Below are 24,403 nucleotides of genomic sequence, written 5' to 3' on the forward strand. Positions count from 1 at the left end.
TGGATTGGGGGTTTTTAGTCTGAGATGACAAAGATCAGTATGTTCAACAGCACATATTTTAAATGCATTTACAGAAAATTGCCTTTCAAGGGTTGTTAACTGTATGCAGCCCCTGAACTTCTCTGTTTTCTATCTTGTTCCTGAGAATACCTACGTAAGAGAAAAGTGATACTCATTAAAATTTCATTCTAGGTGGCTATGTTTTTATTTTATACAAATAAACTGGTCTTCAGTTTTGCTTGCAATATGGCAGCATTATAAGAGCACTCACCTGTAGCCCAGCATTAGTAACTAAGGACTGGCAAATAAAGGGCAAGAATACTATGAGACAAGAGACAGCCAGAGAAGCCTGCCTGCTTAGTCTTCATCATCATTCTAGCAGCAAGGATGGCCAGGGACCAGACAGATGGTCACCTTCACTGCAGAAACAGGTGCAGCAGGTTGTCACAGGTGATGGTGCCATGAACAATTTTCTTGCAGAGCACGGCATTACTCAGATGCTTGTAAAAGGCAGCCACATTAGCTTAAGAAAACCTTTAGTTTTAGATCAGCTAAAAACCTTTACTGAGGTTTACCAGCTCTAGCTGGTGTATTTGTGTGTCTGTGTGCGAGTTAGTGTCTGTGAGCACTTTTACATGTGCACATATAAAAGTGACAGAGAGGAAGGCTAGACACTAAGATGCCTCACAAGGCCAGTCTGAAGGCATAAACACATTTAAAAAGCTGCTGTTAACAAGCAGTGACTAACACTGGTCTTGTATAAAAGCTGAAAAAACTGGACATTATCCACATCTCCCTTCAAAGAAAAATGTTTTCAGTAAAAAGCACTGGTTTGAAGGTACAGGTCTGACCTTGCAGTTTTTTTCAAGAGAACGAAGGGGTTGCTAGGTGATAGTGAAGTCAGGTTATCACAAAATGATGACACACAGACTTAACACAGCAGCGGATGGCAAATCCATCTCCCCTCACAACAGAAAGGCAGTGGTCAAGCAATTTTTTTTGGTAGATGCTTTCCTCGGGAGTTCCTCCCAGTCATAGCAAAGATGATATGGCTTTCTAATTAATCTAACTAATTAGAAAAATAATTTTATAACTTTATAATCCTTGATATCTTGTTCTACCAAAAAATGTTGGTAGAAATTTACAGTAGGTGCCTGTTTTTGTACACCTGAAAAACCTCTGAAAAACCTCTTGCATCAATGGGCCCAGCAAGTCACAAACCTGGGTTTGGAGGGATCTTCTTCCATACCATTGAGTTACAGGACAGACAGGAACTCTGCATAACAAATACAGCTCCCAAGAACTGACACATATGAGGCTGGGGGGACAGAAGAGGAATCTCCAGGGGCATTTCATACCTCAATAACATGCATCTCTGTGACAGGCGTATACCTTTCTCTGCTCAAAAATCAGCCAAGGCTCTCGGAAGTATATCTCTCCATCTCTCATTTTGTTCATTTCCTTTGCACTGTTTATGTCCTCACAGCAAGAGGAAAACTAAATCTAGCTAAAAAGCATTCTTTCTTTCACTTTGAAAACTTTTATGCATAAAACGGGAAGGGTGCAAGTGAGCACAGGGAGCAAGTTGGGATGGGAAACAAAGTAAAAATAAAAGAGTGAAAAAGGCAAGAAGAGAAGGGAGAGACTCAACGAGACGTCGTGCACAACTGAACTGGGAAGAAAGGAAAAATGGGAAGCAGTAGTGAGTGAAGAGCAAGGGAACCAAAGTAGAAGGAAAATACACGTTAACAGGAAACACATGCATAGGAAATGATTTCTGCTTTGGTCCGCTAAAAACAGGCCTTCAGTGCCACTAAATTTGAATTGAATAGTCAAAAGGGTATTGAGGTGAAGGGAAAAAATATATTTAAGAAATAATAAAGAGCTGATATTGTAAGAAAGACGGCAAAGAAAACAATTTTTTTTCCTTTCTTTAATTAAGGAAGAGAAAGTAAAAGGCACAAAATCCACAGGCGTATTTTAATGCATCTCTGTGAGGAATATATCAAGTCCAGCAATATTTGCAGGTGATCAATCTGAAGTATTAAATTTATGTATAGCTTTGGCTAAAACAAAAGCAACAATACATATTGAAAAATTCAGCAAGATATTAAACACTGCTTTTACTGCAGTACATGCTGTCAATATTGGGAAACATCCTCTTGAATGGTTATTTCAAATACATTGATCTTTAGTAGAGATGCAGGTAAAGCATATTTTAAAACCTGGTCAGGCAACTGAGACTGAATTATTGTTCACCTTTGTGATCATCCTCCAAATGGTGTTTTTCCAAGCAAAACAGACACATCTAGAAGTCTAGGTGTAGACTGATCTATAGCAAAAAGTTACATTTGCATATTCTGTTTGGATAATTTGATGGTTACAAAAGGAACCTCTGGGTTCCTAAGGGACACAGTCAAAGGAGCAAGATGTGAACCTCCACTTGGCAAAAGTTCTGCACTGTTATTGTACATTGGACAAAGGCATAAGTTTCAATTTCTTTCCAACCTCTGTTACCAGGGTCCAAAATTAGCCTAATGGGATGAGAAGCCCAATCACAATAAAGCAGAAAAGGTTTGAATGAGTGAAATTACCTCTGTAATATGTTTTATTATAACTGAGAGCCTTTACCATAGGCACCTACTGCTCATGCACCCTTTCTTTTCCTTTACCAATTATATTATACAAAGGAGATCACAGATTAAACAAAATAGAAAATGCAAATATTGTATGCATAGGTTTTTCTTCCAAGTCACATAGAAGCTTGACTATAGGCTATAAAGATACAAACACAGGTTATCACTACTGTGATTTACATCTTATGGCCATAATTTCAGCAAAAAGCATTAATGTGTGGATTTCAGTATGGCAGTTTATAGGATCATAGAATGGCTTGGGCTGGAAAAGGTCTTAAAGATCATGTTATTCCAACTCCACTGGCATGGCACCTCTCAGTAGGCCAGGTTGCTCAGAGCCCCATCCAACCTGACCTTGAACACTGACAGCAATGTGACACTTATAAATTCTCTGGGCAACCAGTTCCAGTGTCCCATCACCCACATAGTAAAGAATTTCTTCCTAATATCTAATCCATCTTCTCCCAGTTTAAAGCCATTACCCTTTTCCCCTGTCAAAAGTCCATCACCAGCTTTCTTGTAGGTACCCTTTAGGTACTGGGAGAGGCAACAAGGTCTCCCTGGAGCCCTCTCTTCCCCAGGCTGAAAAATTCCAACACTCTCAGCCTGCCTGTACAGAAGAGGTGCACCAGACCTCTGATCATGTTTCCCGATATCTTGCCCTGGATGTATTCATCGCAGTCTGGATAGGGAAATTTTTGTCCTTCTACTTCTGCACTGACAGAAGTTGTTATTCGTATACAAACAAAATGCTTCATATGAAAGTATTTCTATGATTGTAACAGCTTTGCACTCTCTCACTCTTATCTTCATCCTACACTAGCAGAACTAATCTGTGTATGCTTTATTGAAGCAGAGAAGGAGCCCACCTATTGTTTTTTTTTGCGCAGACCTCAAGTCTCACACCATCTGTTGCAAGGCATAAACATGAAGCACTGCACTCAACACCCACTGCCTGAGGCTTCTGTTTCTTATCCCACAGAAGAGGAGACACCATAGAGAGGCCTGAATTTTTCTCACACTGCCTCATCCTAGACATAATGATATAATTTCTAGCTACAAATATGTCATTCATCAGGTTTGTTCTTTTGTGACCTCAGTGTAATTGGTAAAAAATTACTTTTTAACATCTGGACTATCTTTGTGATATCAAATGATCTACAGTCCTGCTAGACATTTTCTTGCTTAATCTCCAAATTTCACCGTTAACTATACTAATGCTCTCAGGATAACTTGAAACACATTTGCTTGTCCCATTTTGCAGCTTTTTGTTATATAATCCTTATCAGGAATATATGGATATTTAATAATAAGGGAAAAAATACAGCATGATTTCTTCCTCCCCAACACTGTGTGTAAAAAGAAATTTATTAATATTTTTGAACATGAAGACATCCATAAATACATTCCAAGTAGGCTTTTTGCAGAACACACCATTTTATCAGTGTTAAATTTGAAATACATGTCCAAGGGCTCCCTTTGCAGCTTATTAAATCAATGCTATTTTGATAGTATGCTGCAGTATGTGTGTGCCTATATGAGAAAGTTTCACCACTACTTCTTTGCACTCTAACTTTGTCACTGCACACTTCTCCCAGTATAGCTTCCTGATATCACTTGGCACGATGCACCATTATTTCCACTTGGAACAACTTTCACTACCAGAAAAAATGGCTCAAAAATAAGAGAAGTAAGTTGTTTCTGAAGAAATGTATTTCACTTACTTCCTGCATTACTACAGTCTTAGTGAAATTGCTTTGATGCTTGGCTGCTCAAAGAATCTGGTCCTATTTTCTGTTTTGTTTTTAATTAAAAAAAAAAAAAGGGGGGAAGTGCTTGTGTTACAAAAGCCCCACCTCTATTGCAGTTCAGAAATAATCTCACAGAATAGGAATAGCAAAACTAATCCTAAGTAAACAATAGCATACCACTTTGTTAATAAACACACACCTTAGTTTTGTTGCATTACTTACTCAGAACACAATAAAGTAGTACAAATCCAGTGTCTCTTAGTTCTGACAAAATTCAGCCCTCATTATTATTTGTAAAAGATACTTCCATGATATATTTACATTACTTAAATAAAAGCAGTATTTATTCTCATATAAAAGATGCCTCTCTTGTTCCCATTTTAGACCATAAACAGTGAAAGCCCAAAGTATTTCACATCTCACACAGGAGGCAGGCTACATAGATTTCTGTAAATGTCACACCAAAGAAGCATGTTATCCAAATCTCAAGAGAAAAAGGAAAAAACAAAGATAAACACAAGAAGTAGGAGAGGTAGGCTGACCACTCCAGAAAAATTGCCTTGCTAGATAAAGTACAGGCAAGTGAGTTATTGGTGCATCTTTATGCAGTGCAGAAAAGCCAGGGGAAAAAAAGTGTGGTTCTGCAAGACTTGAAAATGAAAGGCTTTTCACCCACCATCCTCAACCTGATACTCTCTCTCCCCTCTAAGATTTTTCACTGCTAAAACTTCTTATTTTCAAGTGACATGCATGAGTTACCAGTAGAGCATAACCCTACAACAGGCACTCCGTCTCCGAATGGAAATGAATTTAAGGAAACTCCCTGAGAAAGAAAGCTAGAGCTATTTTGCATGAAACTTTTAAAAAACTATTTTGTCTTGAAATAGTAGTTTTTGAAACTGTTTAGCATAGACTCAAAACAAAGTCCTGGATTTAAGAAATGATGGATTTGAAAAATGAGAAGGCCCCAGAGGCTGCATCTGCAGTATGCTGTAGCTCCACACAGGACTATCAGTACTACATTTTATGAGAGGCCAGCAATAACCACAGAGGAGACATATTTTAAAAATTCACAAAAGCAGCTCAGTTTCTTACAATCCCATATGAAAACAGGGTATTTTAACTGCGGTTAACAGGGAAATTTTAACTGCACTTATTACAATTGCTTCAGTACCAGAGCATGCTTCTTGAAGCACCATGACAGATAAGAGTACTATTCCTTGTTTTGGTTGCCAGGCTTAACCATCAGTGATTGTAAAGATCTGAAAAGGGAGTGCTTACTGGCTTCATGCCTGTACAGCAAAACAGTGGAACTGGAAAGAGCACTTTCCAACTCCAATATCTGAGTTCCAAAAACAGTTCATTAGGTATTTCAACTTGCTTACAAGAAGCTTTCATGAGTTACAACTTCAAGGAGGCACTATGCACCTTACCAAAAATATCTAGATTTCATTGTAGCAGTGGGACAAGTAGCAAGAGACAGAATCATTCATGTTTTTGAAGCACAGACACCTATAGGCCAAGCAACCTGTAAAGATTATACGTTCAATACTAGAGAATCATGCAAGATATGTTAGAGTTCTTACAGGATCTAAATAAAACTGGAGTGAGAGGAAAGTCACCCTAATTCACACATTTTCCAATAAAATATTGCTTGAAATTACCTCCTTAATAGCCATTTCCCCCCCACTAAATGTCATTCAAGACAGAAAAAACTATACTGTAAGTACTCACAAACTTCTGGTCAGTCACCTCAATTCTCTTAGAAACAAACAGGAATTTAAAAATATCACTGTTCGGAGCAGACTTTTGAAAACAGCATATGCTTTTCATCTCTGTAAAAGCACATTTTTAAGCCATTAGGCAGGCATACTGGGATGAAAGGAAATACTTATGAAGGGCTTTTCTGAACACAAGTAAGCTAAAGAATGCTTTTATACATTCATACAGAATTTGTATACATGTATATTAAGTATTCTGTCTACATTACATGTTACATACTACACCATTTAGTTATTTTATGACGATAATAGAATGTCTTTGGTTGGAAGAGACCTGGAAGTTCTACCTCAGGTCAGAAACGCCTTTTAATAGACTGATAGCACACATACATATACTGCCCATATACACATGCACAGAGATAAAGCTTATAAAATACAATTTGTTCCTAATGTGTAGTGGTAAACTGAGAAACATTCTCAACTGAACATGATATCAGAACTGTAAAATGGAGAAGGAATTTGTTCCCACATAATTTATAATAAAAAAGGACATTTTTGCTGAAGAATAGTATCAAAAGCAATAGGACACTATAAAATAACAGCATAATAACAGCATATTCTTTCTTACATGTTATTACAATATCTGAAATACAAAACATATCAAAGCAAATCTAATACTGTATTTTTAAAATTATGGCATAATATGAATCACAAATCAGTGAGTAACAGGTAGCCTCTCCAATGCATAGTTGATGTTGGAAACCTGTGAATTCTCATTAAGAGAAATTTATCTTAACTTAGTCTTATACTGTATTCAAATGAATTAGAATTTTATTGTGCGGCACTGCAACAGTGTTAAATCTGAGTGGCTCCTGGCCTTCAAGTCTCTCTATCATATCAACTAAACAGACAAACTACTTTCCATTGCATTTTTGTAAGAGCTTGATTAGCCAAAATTTCTGTCAATTACTGGCATTCTTAAGTTGTATTGCTAGACAAAAGAAAAAAATTCTTGTCAACGGGAGGTACAGGAGCATGCAGAACCATGTTTCATGGGCCACATCCAAATCAATCCAATTCTGGCTGAGCAGGAATAAGAATTCCTCTTCCTAGTGAAAGTATATGTAGGGATACAGTTTGCCATTGCAGATTGATTTTTAAAGATGATGACGTGATGATTTTTGATATTAATTCAGCAGAACACAACATAATTAGATATACACAGTTCCCAGGATACCTAAGAGTGACATTTCTCTTAAGCTGGCTTTTGCTACAGTTGTCACTCACCTTCACTAGCTGCTATCAGTGCATCAAAGTTAAAACCAGAACAAGTGGTATCCTTTTTCTCGCTCTACATTTAATACCCATTGCACACACCTAGAATGATGATTCAATGCCTGAGCATTAAAATATTTGCTTTCCCTGCAGAGAACCTTATTCTCTTGAAGATAAGATAAATGAACAGATGACAAATGAACAGAACAAATGACCTTGTAACTTCCCAACATCACTGCTGGCTTTGCCAATTAATCCCTGAATACCAGGTCTGATTCTCGCTTTTGTGCACACAGGTGTTGTGTGTAAAGAGAATATGTGTGGCAGAACAGAATATATTCCAATATTTCATAGGTACAAATAAAAAGTTACCTCATAGAATACATGGCAGGAAATACATGGTCAAGGCCCAGTAGATAACACAGACATTTTGCAAGCAAAATCTCACTCTGTGTCCTGCTGAAGTCTATAAGAAACCCTACAGCACAAACAGGATCACAGCCTGCATTTGCTTACCCTGCACAGAAATAAGCAACAGACTCTGCTCTCCTGCAACACAGAGACAAACCACAGAAAACACACAGGTGGAAATGTACCTCAATCATGGAATCTTACCCTTCCCTGTACTCACTATATTGTGTTTCTATTCTTCTGTTAGCTCTTAAAGGTACAGCTCCTACAACTTGCTTATTTAGCCCTTAAGAGTCTCTCACATGAAAGGTTGGACCTTTGGAATCTTCACTTATGCCAGAAGGAGCTGCAGCAACTCAGTGGGTCTTATGGGGTTAGCCCTGATTTTCTCCTCACGTTCCAGGTTTTAAGGGACAGCTTGTTGCAGAGGATTGACAATCTAAGTGCAAGCTTTTAATAAAAAGCAAAAACTTATATAGCCCAGGTCTTATGTAACTGCACTTCATGAAATGCTTTTGCCTCCAGTGCCTTATACAACAAATCTAGACAATCAGAACTGAGGTTACAAGAACCAGCTGCATCTTGCTGAACTACTCATTTCCATGTAACAGCTAGCTTCAATTCTTCAACAAAATGCAGTGTCATTTTGTGGTCTGTAAAAATTGTGTTTGAAAATTTACATTTAATTTTAATGGCGAAGACACTGTATCCAGCAAACCTCATAAAAGCTTTAAGAAAACCACTGAAGACTTTATTTCTCATCCTTCCAAGTTTGGGGATGCTCCTGCAAATCCCAACTTATAGTATATTAAAGAGATAATATCATTTTCACTTTGTAGATTCATACTACAAAGTGTTTCTCAGAGTTTGCAAAACTCATTCTAAATATCACTTACAGCTGATGGTGGAAGTAACAAATTCACAGACTCAATGTCTATGCTGAGTATTTCTGAGGTCCCACAGAAAGACTCTGAACATCCATGTCCCTGTATGTATGAGCTGCTGCTCATTTCCATTAGCCAAAACACATAAGTCAAACTCTTTTTTCTTCCAACCTTTTCAGCCAAACTTTTGCTGCTTTTAAATGCACTGTGTCAAATGCACTCTGCATGAAAGGATAAACAATACTAAGAGGAAGCAAACATGCAAGCATTTAAGCTGGCTGCTACTAAAACAAAGTTTAATCCGAGCAATTACTAAATTCCAGGTAGACATTTGTCACTGGGATCCCTAGAGATAATTGCAAATGCAAAAATTAAGACTAATTTTTACTAAACCTAGTCACTTACGCTGTAAAACTACATAAAAAGACATATTTTTAGCAGATTTCTTGTCATTTGTGATGCTTTAGCATAGTATTAGAGTGTTGCAAACACTGAGAAAAATGTTTACTTTTCAAAAAACAAGTTAAATCCCTGAAAGAATCTTATGTCCCTGTAATTACACCTCAACTTTGAAGTTTCAACTCTTTCTGCTTTGAAGATCTATGAAAGAATCAAAGATTTGTTCAATAGCAGCCAACAAAAATATCGTAAAGCATCTTTTGTTTTTTAACTCAACATTTATGAACCACACTTTTCGTCATGGACTTTATCACCATTTATTTGCAGGTAAACTACATTCTTCTATTAATGTAATGTTGCGACAAGAAAAAAAAAGGAAAACCAACCAAAAAATACTCCAAAAAATCCACCAAAAAGTCTGCAATCAAGCAAACCAATCAAATTAAAAAACAAAAATCCCCTAAACAAAACAGAACAAAAAACTCACAGCCAAAAAAAACCCCAAAAAAACAAAACAAAAGCCCCCCCAAAAAAACCAACAACTCAAAGCCAAGCAAAAAACTTATAATTTACTTCTTACCACAGTCTGATATTATACATCTAACTTCATCCAAAATTGCCACTTGCGTTTTAACCTCCAGTTTAATCATACTAAACAAACAATGTACTTTTGTGCTTTCATACTTGCCGTAGTATGGTGCTATCCTGTTACTCTACATTAAGTAAGAAACAATACTAAACATCAAGACTGAGGAAATTTCAGATCCTATTTGTTACCAACATCAATTCAACTCTGAACAGACCAGATAATTTCGGATTAAAATGAACTGAATATGATTCTTTTAGATTTAAGCTCTTCCTTGAACTCCAAACAACCAGATGAAATCCCCCTGAATTTTGGAAAAAAATATACGCAGCTTGACACTGCTGTGTCCCTGTGACTTCCAAGGTCTTTATTACCACAGAATCAACCTGGCATAGGGATGCAGTTATAAACAGGTAAAATTCAGCTCCAGTAAGAGCTGCAATAATGCTATGCATGGAAAAAGTTTAAACGATGCCTTAATTACTATGGCTTACAATTCTGAAATAAATCACTCCATTTTTTTAGTAGCCCATAACAGGGTGAAAGAAAAAAAAACAAACAAAACATAAGCATCTTCCTTTTAAAAGGTAAATGTACAATTTAAGATGGATTATGACTTGGCAATATATGCTATTATTTTTTTTTAATTAAGCAAAGCAAATTAGCTATTTATTTAGCAATCCCAATTAGTACAGATGGGGGGGGGTTTGTCCCACGATTCACATTGCCTTAATTTAATAAAAAGTTATTTGTTTCCAAGTAACTTTTTTGTTCAAAGAGAACTTCTGATTACTCAAATACAGCCTGATGTGAGAAGGATGAAACATACAAAGCCACACTGCTTTTTACAGTGTCACATTGCAACCAAAGAGATCAGACAGTCCTTCAATCACAATTCTTTTCACAATTCTTTTTTAAGTTTAACATAGACACAAACCAGGCATAGATTATGGATGTGCATCAGTTCTCTGTAGTACCACATTACATGTTCTCCAGACACCAAGCTCCTCACCATCAGTTACCAGCATCAGCACTGCAATGATGCCTGCTTTCTGCCAGCTGTGCCTGGGGCACACCTGCCCACACCACTGCGCACAAGGCTGATTGAGGACACTGGCATGACTGCCATCAGGAAAACCACTAGTGAGGGCCAGAGGGAGTCCTTGCCCACATGATAGAAATGCAGGCAAGTATGGAAAAGCCATGACCAGATAGAAGACTCATTTCAACCTTTGTATCAGGACACACACCTATACCTAGCAGGGTTCCCCTTGTTTGTCCAAAGAACACCTAGATTCAGATCTCACCACTTCAGATCCTACATGTCTCAGAGGGACAGAGTGGGGATGTGAATAAACCAACAAAGTTAGTACAGTAAACTAACAAAGGAAACACCAACAGTAGGATCACACAAAAGGGTCCTCAGGTTTCAAATTTCTGTTGAGGCAGATTGTCACTTCATACCAAGCTTGAAACCGTGATGCAAGTGGGTATGCCTAAAATCACAAAGCAAACGACATTAAGATGATAAAAAACAGTTACCTTAAATGAAGGTCCTTCAGGATGCAAATACATGGTGAAATGCACACATAATACAGGACCCTGACAATTTTATAAGTTTGAAAAAATCAGCATACTTAACAGAAATCATCCAATTAAAGGAACAGTTAATTAAGTAATCCCTGCACTTTTGGTTCTGCCCCTATTTAAGCCCTCACCACCTCCCCAGCTCCTATCATAGACATTTATTATGTCTATGATACACGGAATAAAAAATTATTATGTCCTTGGTTCACTATAAAGGCAAGACTAAATAAGATTCCAGGAACATTAGCCTATTATTCTAAAATCTAAGTGAAGGGATAGGACAGTACTAAAGTTAGTTAAAGTCCTACATAATTATGTAATAGTCATCTACAGAGCTACGAATATATGGAAAATGTATAAAAAGCAAAAATCTTTTTGGCACCAGTGGTAAGATGAAAAGGGCAATTTTGAATTACAGAGAGTTTGTGCAGTGTTCACAAAGTATAAGAAGTCAAGATGAGTGATGAAGGTAACTGCACTTAGTAATCGTGCATATGTTCATGGCTGCTTACTAGTTAATAATTGACTTCCACATATGGTCACACAGCTGTTAAAAAATTATCATTTTTACATCACAGGTAAATAAATTCAAGCACCACCACCAAAAAATATGAGGTAGGATATTCTTATGATGCACAACTGCTTTGGGGCTGCAACAAAGTTACAGTTTGATCACAAATGCACCTAAACTACAGCAACCTTTCTTGCTCAAGTTCAAAGAAGAGTTCCTCAGAACACAATTACTATAAGAATCCTTACACAACATTTCCTCTGGAGAAACTATGGTAAAGAGGGTACTGCTCTCAGATGATCAGTTTGATATATCAATCCTCCCTTATACAGAGCTTCTGTCACTTCTGAGACACAAAGCACAAAAACCAGAAACTGGGTAGGTTCAAACACCTACCAAAAGTAGGAAAAGACAAACTCAGAAGTCAGTAACACATAAGACATGTTCTGTTTAGGCTTTAGTAAGACAGACTTCAGATCCCAAAGAAATACAGCTAAATCTAGATTCTAGAGCTCCCAGACATCAAGCATATGATGGCTCTTATTTCTGTTTTAAACAACTTTTAAAATTATTTATATAAGAAAATACTGCTAATACATTGCTGAAACACAGAGATAGCAATCTCCCTTCTCAGTGTTGCACTGTACATTTGTCTTACTATCAGCTCCCACAGCAAGCAGAGTATCTATCAAAATTAAGAGTCAGACAAGCACGTCAGATTCCCCTTTAGAAACAAGCCTATAAAGAAAAGTTAGAATATTAATCAGTAAAGCAATAATTTAGTGACTTACTGGGCTGGTGCTGAAAAGAGGAAGTGAATTGATCAGTTCAGCTGCTAGCAGAACGCAATGATCTCAAGCTGGGAACCAGGAACTCTGAAGAGTAGTTTCAAATATGTTTCCTCTTTTATCCCAAAGCTTTGTGTGCTCACTTTTGTTAATAAGAGCACAACAGGAAGGCCTGTGCTCTCATAATTATAACATTAATAACAACCTGGTCCATTGAGGTAAGAAGGAAAAAATGAAGGAAAACTGCCCTCATTGCAGCCTGTATGGGCAGTAGATGACTCAAAGTATTCATATGCTGCTCAAAGCTTCTAGTTTTGCTACCCTGCTACAGAGAGGCAGACAAATAACACAGACAGTCCTAGATGGGGTCTGTCTGTTAGCAGTAACACTTCAGACTCCAACATAAGTGTATGAAGAACACAACTAAAGTCACACCTAGATAGACACTAACATACAACAAAACCTGGTATGTTCTCTAGCAGGATAAAATCCTACAGAAAGAGAAACAACCTTGTAAACACTAAACAAAGGCCTGGGGCAGCCATATAAAACACCTAGTCCTGCTAGACACTTGTATGTTTCTTGGCTATTTTGCATGAGAACACCACAGTACACTGAATCTGCTTTTTCATACGCAGACAATTAAAATATTTCTCCACCAACAGGTCAAAATTAGTTGGCTGTGCTCTACATAATTCCCAACAGAGAGCTTGGGACTGTGCAGAGATGACAGTTTACAATACTCCAAGACTTAATTAAAGCTTTGCAGGCTAACAAGTAGGACACTCCTCCTACTGTTAGAATTTCTTTTTTTTCCTTCAAAAACTTAAGCATAAGACTTTGAATAAGAAATACATTTCAAATGAAAAGCAGTATGTGAGCCATCTTAACCTAAGTATTTATAGTAATAAACTGCGGCTTTTTCCCAAAACAATGGGGCATACATAAACGTATCTTTTCCTCAGTTTCCAATTCCCAAGGCCTTTATAAAACCCCTCCTCCACACTACTGCGCCAGCGCAATAGCAACAATAAACTACTCATTCCTTAGATCTTGCTCTGAAAATGTATTTATCTTTAAAAAAAAATTGGTCAACAGTGAACATTTTAGCACGTGTTCCTATATAAGTGATAAAAATGTGATTCAAGTGATACAAGTGATTCCTAAATAAGTGATCTTGTAGTCACATGGTCAATTAAGACCCTTTTCTGATTGGATGTATTATTTTATTGAAGAGGTCTCAAACTCCTCCTTCTCATTACAGCACTAAAAATCTGCATTGTTTTGTCCAGTAATATTAGCATATTAGAAGATCTCTTAAAATTACACAGGTGTTTGTGCTTCAATTTTAGGTACTTTTAATATATTATACTTAGATTTCATTATTTGCTCCCCATGTAATGATATTGTGCGTGTTCTTCTGCCTAGAAACCAGACACATCTTTAAGAATGCCATCTCTGTTTTCTGCATGCACTAAGAATCATCACACTCACAGGCCTGAAGATTAAAGTAGTCTCAAAAGCACCACATGTGCTTGTATGGAATCCGCACCACAAATTTCAGCAGAAGTCTTATAATCACAAAAGGTGTGATGAGAAAGACAATGACCTTTACTCATCCACATTCCCAGTATTTTAAAACCATTTCTAGTAGAAAGATCAGCAAAGCCTCTAGGCAAAGTAAGTTTCCAATTCAGATTTCTATTGCCCTTGAGAAATACACAATAATGCTCTTTCCATTGCTGTATTTAAGAGTCCTACTACAGCAATCTATGAATAGCTGGCAAAAAAGTTTATAGTGTAAACAGAAACTGATAACATTAAACATACAAGTATCATTATTTAACAAGATGACTTTGTTACATCATCATGTTTGTACTAAAAACAAAACCAGAAACTGTGGACTCCCATGAGAAAATTTACTGTTTTCTAGCCAGAAAGCTCTTCACAATACTTCCTTTGTTTTCATGTGGAACAAAGTGACTAAATTTGGTGGAAATTTCTCTTTCCTCTCAGGAGCTTCATTACCACTCAGAATGTGAAAGTTTCTTTTCCTCAAAGCTGAGTGGGATGCAAAGAGCTAAAGTACCAGTCCCTCAAAGGCTTCTCTGTGTGCTGGCCTTCACGCAGACATGTACGACTGTCACATACCTTATACAGCCATCCATACTGACCTCCACATCACTCAAACTCAAGCAAAGACACAAGTTTTGACAGAAGCTGGGAACTTAGTTTTGTCATAAGGGTGTGCTCCTTCATGCAAGCTAAGACATACGAGCCTTCTTCTTTGCAGGCTACTTTTTTAACCACAGAAACACCAATGAACCTCTCTGCAGCTTGGTGACCAGGAGCTGGGTCAGCTGAGTAAGAAAGGGCAATCTCCACACCAGACTGCCTCCTCTGCTTAGTGAAGAATCTCACATAAAACATATTGCAAAGAAATACAGAGATCCCAATAAGCACCAGCAGGTGTGGCTCTGCTGCGTATGCATTGCACAATGAAGAGAGTCAAGGTATAGTGATCTTTACCTTGACTCATACTCCAAAAGACTACACTGCATGGCACCCTTTCCAACAGCCTAGAAGGCAATTTTCACCCCTCCATCCCCAGATACATCTCTCCCAACACAGTCAGCAAACATACTGGAAGAAAAGGCTGAATAGGACTATATATTTTCTTAGTAATGTTTTGTTAGAATTATGCATACAGAAATATTTGTATATTCAGACAAATCAGTAGCAAGTCTTTTCAAATTTGTAAAACCCTAGAGGAAGAGAAACAAACACTAAAGAGAAAGGATTACAACACAGCTGACTCACCCCTTCACAGAGTTTTGAATGTCAAATTTGACACCAAAGTAACTAAGTAATGCAGTGATCCAAAATCTTAACTCAGACAGCACTACTGAAATGGTGTTCTTATCTGAGATAGTTTTGATGATGTGTAGTGCCCCTTGCCAAACTCAACATAGCCATGGCCTCAATGGCCACTGCATTACTCCTGTCAAAAACCTCTTACAACACATTAAGACTAAGACTATAATTAGGTATAAAAAGGGCGAGCATCTGCGGACACCAGAAAGTTGTCTTAGCAGTAACCAGGATATCTCAGAATCTTACCATTTAGCTCAATCATCCTTTGAAGATTTTCAATATAGCTCTAATAGGAGCCTCTCAAATTTCTCAGCTCCCTTTTAATAATGCAACTTTACAGCTTGGGTTACAGAAGGTACATAGCCATGAAGACTGTTCCTTTGACCCAAAACAAATATTTTCATTAATCTTCTAATTGGAGATAGACAGAACTGGTAGCTGCAATGGATTTTTACGCTACCCAAATAAAAACCTGGCTTCTTCGAAATTTTTTGGCTCATGAGTGTTTAAAATGTTTTACCAGCAACCGAGCTCACTAGGGTAAAAAAAAAAGACAAACAAAAAGCTCACATTTCCCAAATTCTGTAAGCCAACAGATTACAAACATCCCTCCAAACCACTCAGAGATCAGCAGAAATCTTCAGAAAACCAACAAACAGCCATTTGACATACAGCCTGTGACCCTATTACTGCCATTAGTAATAGGCAGTAATTGCCAATTGAACAAACCACAGTTTGAGATGTGCTATCTCATTCAGTTAGGCCTCTTCATGAACTAAAAAAAAAAAAAAAAAAAAAAATTTGGGGAAGAAACAACAGTTTGTAATGAATCCAAAAGCAAACATTTACTGGCTGTCATGGTCCAGTGGCTAAGGGCAGGAGACTTCACAAGATTTTCCATAACTAAATGGCAATGCCATTCCAGCACTGGGAAACTTTTCTACACATGCTACTCAGGAAGAGCTGCAGACACAGACCAGCAGCCAGCACAGGCTGCCAGCCTTGGTACAGACCTGGGACCACCATCAGGCTGCTGCTGCTGGTATCTCCCTGCTCCCCCCGCTGCTGCTGTTGAGAATAGCTACATTGCGACCTGGAGAGTGATGGACACACCCCTCTTACAATTAATCACAGAATGGTTTGGATTAAAAGCATTCTTAAACATTATCTAGTTCCAACCCCACTAGCCATAGGCAGAATGGGGACGCCTTCCACCAGACCAGGTTGCTCAATGCCCCTTCCAACCTGGCCTTGAACACTTTTAGGGACAAAGCATCCACTATTTCTCTGAACAACCTGTTCCCATGCGTCATCACCCTCAAAGTACAGAATTTACTTGTAATACCTAATCTAAACCTACCCTCTTTCAGGTTAAAGCCATTCCCCATTGTCGTATGACTAAATGACCTCATCAAGATTCAACTTGACCAACTCTCTTACCCCTTTTAGATATTGGAAGGGTGCCCTAAGGTCTCCCCAGAACCTTCTCTGTTTCAGGCTGAACATCCCCAGCTTGTCTTCAGAGGAGAGCTCTTCCAGCCCCCACATTATCTTCATGGCTCTCCTCCTGACTCTCTCCAACAGGTCCATGTCCTTCCTGTGCTGGGACCCCAGAGCTGGATGCAGCCCTGCAGGTGGGGTCTCAACAGAGCAGAGGGGCAGAATCCCCTCCATTGCCCTGCTGGCCATCCTGCTTTGAATGCAACCCAGGATGTGGTTGGGCTGCAAGTACACATTGCCCAGTCATGTCCAGCCTCTCAACCACCAGCAACCCCAAGTCTTTCTACCCAGGGCTGCTTTTAATCCATTCTCCTCTCAGCCTGTATCTCTGTTTGGAATTGACAAAAGTCCCATGCAGAACCTACATGAGATTCCAATATGGCTGTCACAGTCCACTGGATGCCACCCCTGCCCTCCAGCATGTTGACATCACAAGTTTGGTGTTATCAGCACAGCTGCTGAGGGTGCACTCCGTCCTATGCTCCCTGTCACCAACAAAGCTGCTAAATAGCTCCAGTCCCAATACCAGCCCCTGAGGACACCACTCATCACTGCCCTCCACTTGGACATTGAGCCATTGACTGCAGCTGCTTGAGTGTAATCATACAGCCAATTCCTTACCCAACAAGAGGTCCACCTACTAAATCCATGTCTCTTCAGTTTAGAGACAAGGAATAGTGGTAATGTATTGTTTAAGTCCAGGTAGGTGAAGTCAGTTGCTCTTAACTACTGACTCTATAACCCTGTTATAGGTCATCAAATTTTTCAGGTACAGTTGGCCCTTAGTGAAGCCATGTTGGCTGGTACCAAATATATCTTTATTTTCCATGCACCAGAGCACATTCCCAGGAGGATCTATGCCCTGATTTTGCTGGGCACAGAGGTGAGACTGACTGTCCTGTAGCTCCCCTATAGTTAAGGTATCATCTAGCTGCATGGATTTATCCTCTGGCATTTAGCTTATTCACTACAGACCAAGTACTCAGGCCAAGAACTTCTTGTGAAAACAAACTCACCAGAAGAAAAAAAGCAAATTACTTCCCCAGATAGCAAAGGATGGGAATCTTGGCACACAGTGCGAGGAGAACCCAGTCCATTCTCTCCCTTGGCACATACTGATCTGATCATGGGCTTTGCTAGAGTAGTAAAAGTAGCTAATTTTGCTACAAAGTATCAGCAACAAGGAAGGAAAAAACCCAAAACAACAACAACACAACCTTGATGGGCACAGAAAGTGATATTCAGGTTGGGGGCAAGGCAATACCAAGCTGTTAAAAACCAAGCAACAAGTTTCTCTCTCTTGACTAGATCAAATGAACACGAACAGCAATTTCACACACTCAATCATCTTGTCAAGAGCATGAGAAACTATCAATTCCTTTTCTTACACCTGTCCCCTGCCATTTATACAACCCACCCACTGCAGCACAACCTCACAAATGTGGGTTGAACCTGCAAATTGCCCCAGCTAAAGAGCCAGTTGAAAGACAGCTGCCCATCACACTGGTTTCTTTTGTTCTTGCAGTTATTTTTAAGTCAGATCCGTTCAGTGATCCGATACTATCACAAAGCCTTACCAACAGTTGTGCAACCACAGCCAAAAAACTGGCAAACTGCCACAACACTTGTAGCTTGACTTTTTTAGCCAGCTTTGTTTGGTGCTGAAGGCAATGTGTCATTAAACTGCATTGCTCACCAAGCTGTAATCTTAAACGGCAGCAGTCTTCTTCAGCTCAAATGGCACAGTTAAATTTCTGGAGCTGTTAGCAAGGCTTAATAACTGTCAACTGCTGCAAATTACACCAAGATTTCTACTGTTGAAGGGCACTAATTTTAAGTATTTGTGCAATTAAAGGATCTTTGCATTTGTGTTCATAATGTATAACATTATTGTGGTAATAAACTAAGAACTCCACAAAAGGACATCAAGACAGACTTTTCAATTTATATTTTCCCTTGCCAAAATACTGCCAAATTCTAAGTTTGACAAAGATAAAAGGTGCCAAGGAACCTGATTCCAGAAGCCCAATACTTTATTTTCCATAGGATGAGTTTTATGATTCACAGTAAACTGGTCTCCCTTCGAAGAGAATAAAAATCCTCTTACCAACAATGGATCTTGATCTGCAGTCAAACATTTCTTATGCAGCACTGAATGAATCTTTCAGCTTCTGTGCCTCAGCTCCAGGGTGTGTAAAATGTGTGTTCTCTGATCTTAAATAGAATTTTAAAAGGTACATCACTATCTATAGAATTTAATACTGCAGTAACAAGGATCTTATAAAAAAACAGAGGGTACCAAACAGGGGGTGGGCCAGGTGGCGTGCAATCACAAAATACATGAATCTTGAGCTAAAAGAGCTAGCAACAAAAATTAACACAGTTACTAAAACGGCCATCATCCAGCACCTGCTTTACTAGACAGAAACATCCTATGACCATGCAAATGCACAGCATCACAAAAAATTTTCCAAGTAACTTAATTTTCTGATTATGATGCAGATGATAGCTGTGACACACTGAAGAAACTACTGTGAGCTTACTCTTACTTTAAAAATTCACATTTCAAAATACAAAACACAAGCACATCTAGACAAGAGTGAAAATAAACAATGCAAGTGCAACTTCCTCCTACTTCACCGATGACAAATAAAACAGACCAGCTTTACTGCAAGGAGGAAATAACAATAAAATAGTAAATTGTACCTTGCAACAGGTTGATACAGTTTTTCAGTCACAGCTAGAGAATGAAGAAGGAATGTAAAAAAATGGAATCTCCAGCTCACTGAAGGAGGACTTCAATTTTCTTGCTCACATACAAGGAGGAAGGGTCTTTCAGGACTGCAAAAATGTGAAGAATAAGAAAATACACATGACCACATAACCACAACAGGAATCTGCAATGACAAATTAGACACTTTGTGGGTATTCTCAGAGAGAAATGGAAAGTTTCTAACCAGGCAGAAGCCTGAGAAACTGTTGAGAAGAATATAAATAAGGTTCTTTATCTCTCTTGTTCACATTGTTTAGATAAGTTTGCCACTGTGCATCATTCACTGCACACCAATGAGAGAGATGTTTTCACTTCAGGACCAATGGAATTGGTCTGGATGACGCTCTCTATAAAGAGCGATGTATTTTGAAATAAATCAGAGTTATACTCTCAGCCTTCTCAACAAAGTCTATTCATTCCCATCCTGCCTCAACACTTGACACTCAAGTGTCAACACTTGATCTATTTAGAGAAAATAAAATTCAGAGTATCAGTGCTGTGAGCCTATAACAAGTAGTGGATAGTGCAAAACTGATTCAAATACAAATTGCACTTAGAGAAGGAATGGTCCATTCAGTACCTCGCACTGAATGGCAGGATGGCAGCAGAGAAGACATGAAGACCATCGTTCCAATTCCTGCTTGCTATGCCAGCAAAGTCTTAACTTGAAAAAGCATTCCTTTGCATTAACTTTTGTAGAGATTGCTATTAGGCAATATGAGGTTTTAATCAATAAAATAAATACCCATCTGCTCATCAATATGCTCCTAAATTCACATTTTATTTTGCCTGATCATTGAAGTTTGCTTTTTAACTTCTACAATAGATAAATTTCAAATACGGCATCATATAATAACATCATAAGCACATCACATAATCACATCACAAGCAATAGAATCTTAGAATCATTTAGGTTGGAAAAGACACTTAGGGTCACTGAGTCCAGCTGTTAGCCTGACTGTGCCAGGTCCACCGCTGATCCATGTCTACCCATATTTTGAACACATCCAGCCATGATGACTCCAATGTCTGACCACCTTTCCAGAAAAGAAATTTTTCCTAATACCTCATCTAAACCTTCCTTAGCACAGCTTAAGGCCTTTTCCTCTTGCCCAATTGTTACCTGAGAGAATAGAACAACTCCCACTTGCTACACCCTCCTTTCAGCCTCCTTTGCACTCCCCTGATCCTCCTTTTCTCCAGGCTGAACAACCCCAGCTCCCCCAGCCACTCCTCACAGGACTTGTGCTCCAGAGCTTTCCCCAGCTCTGTTGCCCTTCTGTGGACACCTTCCAGCACCTCAATGTCTGTGCTGCAGTGAGGGGCCCAGAAGTGAGCACAGGATTTGAGGTGTGGCCTCAGCAGTGCTGAGTACAGGGGGACAATCCCTGCCCCAGTCCTGCTGGCCACACTACCATTGGTACAGGCCAGAATGCCAGGGGCCTTCTTGGCCACCCAGACACACACACTGGCTTGTGTTCAGCTGCTGTTGACCAGCATCTCCAAGCCCTTTTTCATTGGGTCTCTTTCCAGTCACTCTTCACCAGCCTGTAGCACTTGATGGAGCTGCCGTGACCCAAGTGCAGGACCTGGCATGGCATGTTGAACCTCATACCCCTGCCTTGGCCACCAAGCCAGCCTGTCCAGATCCCTCTGCACAGCCCTCCTACCCTCAAGCAGATCAACACTCCCAGCCAGCTTGGTGTTGCCTGCAAACTTACTGAGGGCATACTAGATCCTCTCATCCAGATCACAAATAAAATTCTTAAAGATTGACTGAGCACTGGGAAACATCTCTTGTGACTACCCACCAGCTGGATGTAATTCAATTTACCACCACTGTCTGAACATGGACATCGAGCCAGTTGTTTTAACCAGCAGAGAGGGCAGCTGGAAAAGCCATGGGTGCCAGCTTCTCCAGGGGAATGCTGTGGGAGACAGTATCAAAGGCTTCAGTAGAGTCCAGGTAGCCTAAATCCACAGCCTTTCCCTCATCCACTAAGCAGGTTATCTCCTCATAGGAGGTGACCACATAACCAAGGCAATCACACTACAACACCAAGAAGTATTCATTCTTCAATCACTGTGTAAGACAAACCTTTAGGCAGGCTCTCAGCAATTGCTAGCACAGCACTGTATTGTGCAGGGTGCTGAAAAGGGCATGAAAGCTGCGCCAGCTCTTATCTACCACTAAAACCAAACGCGAGCTGGGAGGAGAGGGGGAGGCAGTGCCTTGTAACCAGCTACCCAAGGAAAGGCGGTTGCCAGTTTCTGCTCTAAAGTAGCCAAGAATGCCAACACACCTAACCTGCCTTGGTTACATAGAATATAAACACACTGATTAGGTACAGTATGTTCAGGACTGGAGGAATCAGTAAGCACATTTTCCACAGCACATGGAGCACATTACATGGCCACAGAGAAAGTAGTTTTATAATTTCTAGTCCATTCTACTGGTGTCGAAAGTAAAAGAAAAAAAACCTTTTCCACAACACCCTTTTACAGTAAAACATGTGAGCAAATGCTTATTCTTAGGCACATGTTTCAATTCTTCCAATATCAAGAATATCCAAATATATAACTAAAGGCACCCTTCAACTAGCATCCAATGAATTTGGAGAAAGAAACCTCCTGCTGCTTTTAATGGCTTAAGGATCAATTCCAAGTTTTAGAATTATTTTCAACTCCCTGTTTTATCTAATTGCAGGAACGGAAGAATCAAGGAAAGAATGTAATACTGTAAAATAAAAATAATGAAGATAACTTATGTACAGTCCTGTTTTATTTTCTCCCAATAAATTAATTATTAGACACTGAACTTCAAGAGCAAAAGGGATTTGAATAATTGTGTTCAATTTTGTACCTTCTGAATCAGCTTTGAAATGGCAATAAGGAAAAAACCCAACAGATTATGGATAGGAAAAAATATTTTAGTGGAGAAAGAGGTGAAAAATTAGGTATTATTATAGGTTTTGGGAGAGTCAGAGTAACAACTATATTAGGCATACATCAGAACATGTATTCTTCACTTTGAAGATGAAAGAATTTTGAGACACAATCTAATGAACTTCATTATAAGCATCTCCACATTAATAAACCATGAGATAAACATCCTAAAAATTTACATTGCTACATAAAAAAGTCTAGTGGGTGCTACAATATACATTCGTAAATTTCAGAACTGCCAGAAGAATTTCTTAAAATGGTTTTAACATTGATCTAAGTACTCTTTACCTTACGTTATTTAAATGCTAGTGTCAAATCAGCTAAATAAATACATGACTCTAACAAAATAAAAGGAACAAACCCTCTGTTTCTTCATCTTAAGCAATATCCTTTCAGAAGCAACATGAAGTAAGTATATTTGCATTTCCTTAGGGACAGATAACAACACCAACGCCAAGTTTTCCTAAAGCAATAGCATAAGCTTAGCTTTTAAGAGGCAACATTAAAGAGAAAAGAGGGGCGCAGAGGATAAACCAAAAGCCTCTGATTACATAAGCAAGGTACTGGAGAGATTGCTACTTTACAGAAGTCACTTTATGGTACTAACAGGTAAGTTTACTATTGAAGGACTTTCCTTCTATCGGGCTCTACTCAGCAAAATCAGCAGAAAAGTCTCAGTCCAGCCCCGCTCCCCCTGCAGCGCCCAGCCGGACCTCCACGGGGTGGGCTATGTGCACCTGGCAAAGCGGCGGCAGAGTTCAATCCCGAAATGGCCAGCGCCTCAGGCATACAGGAATCTACCTCCCACCACTCCCCTACATGCTGTTGGGCGCTCTTTTCCTTAAAGTGCTGCAACCCCACAATCAAGAGACTTAAAGTCCGTGGAAGTTCACAGACAAATCTCCCCCCTCCCAAAACGAAGACAGACAGACCAACAGACACACACACACACACATACATAGCACAGGAGCGAGACACATTTTCGCCGGTGCTTCAGGCCTCGGGGGCCGGCGGGGCTCCCGGCGCGGACTGGACCCGTCGTCCCCGGCCGCCTCATCACCTGCCCCAGCCCGGCTCGGGGGCCCCGCCGGCCTCCGCCCTGCGCCGCCCGCCTTCCCCCCCAGCCCTTCTCCCTGAGGCCGAACGGAACAGCAATAAAAGCGTATCAGACTAACCCGGAGAGCCCGCGCCGCAGTCCCCGGGCACGCCGCGCCCGCCCGCCCGCAGCAGGGGACACACGGCGGGGCAGGGCGGGGCAGGGCAAGCTCCGCGCTGCCTGCGGCCGGACCGGGACCAAACCAGGACGGCTCCTGCTCGGCTCCCCTCGCCGCCGGCGCCCCGCCGAGCACCCCGAGGCCGGAGAGGGGAACCAACCTGCCGCTGCCGGCCAACACCGCCGCGCTCCCTCACCTCCAGCGGCAGATGACGGCGGGAGGCGGTGCCGCGGGACGGCTCCTCCCGCCGGCAGCTCCTCCCTCCGCCCGTCCCGGGGGCGAGGCGGCGGCGCGGCTTGGTGGGCGTCCGGTTCGCCCTCCTCGCCCGGCCCCGCAGCTCTTCCCGTCCCCCTGGCCGCTTCCCCTCGCCCTGCGGGTGAGGGCGCCCTGGGAGCCTGTTTGCGGCAGGGGCCGGGCGAGCAGCTGGGCTCGATGGTCCCGGGTCCGCAGGAGACATGTCTGCGAGGGGCTGTGCGGGGCTGCGTGCCGCTCGCAGGCCGTGCGAGCCCCTGGTGCTGCGCCGAGTCATGGCACCTTTGGCCCGTTT

At 40.3% G+C, this 24,403-nt stretch overlaps 1 protein-coding gene across 7 annotated transcripts in view; it reads right to left on the bottom strand.

Annotated features, from left to right (window-relative positions):
* Positions 1–24,135, bottom strand: part of PIP5K1B (phosphatidylinositol-4-phosphate 5-kinase type 1 beta) — a 96,266-nt gene extending 72,131 nt beyond the window's left edge. For 3 of the 7 annotated variants that reach the window (XR_012052997.1, XR_012053002.1, XR_012052996.1), the window contains exons 1-3: positions 23,818–24,096; positions 19,630–19,764; positions 19,031–19,137 (exon numbers count right to left, since the gene is read on the bottom strand). The gene's annotated coding sequence lies outside the window, so the exon portion shown is untranslated. Of the gene's footprint in view, positions 1–19,030; positions 19,138–19,629; positions 19,765–23,817 lie in introns of all 7 variants that reach the window. The other 4 variants (XR_012053001.1, XM_072922291.1, XR_012053000.1 and 1 more) reach the window with 4 other exon arrangements.
* Positions 24,136–24,403: the final 268 nt, after the last annotated feature.

This window comes from Taeniopygia guttata, chromosome Z (genome assembly GCF_048771995.1).
Source record: "Taeniopygia guttata chromosome Z, bTaeGut7.mat, whole genome shotgun sequence".
Taxonomy (NCBI): Eukaryota; Metazoa; Chordata; class Aves; order Passeriformes; family Estrildidae; genus Taeniopygia; species Taeniopygia guttata.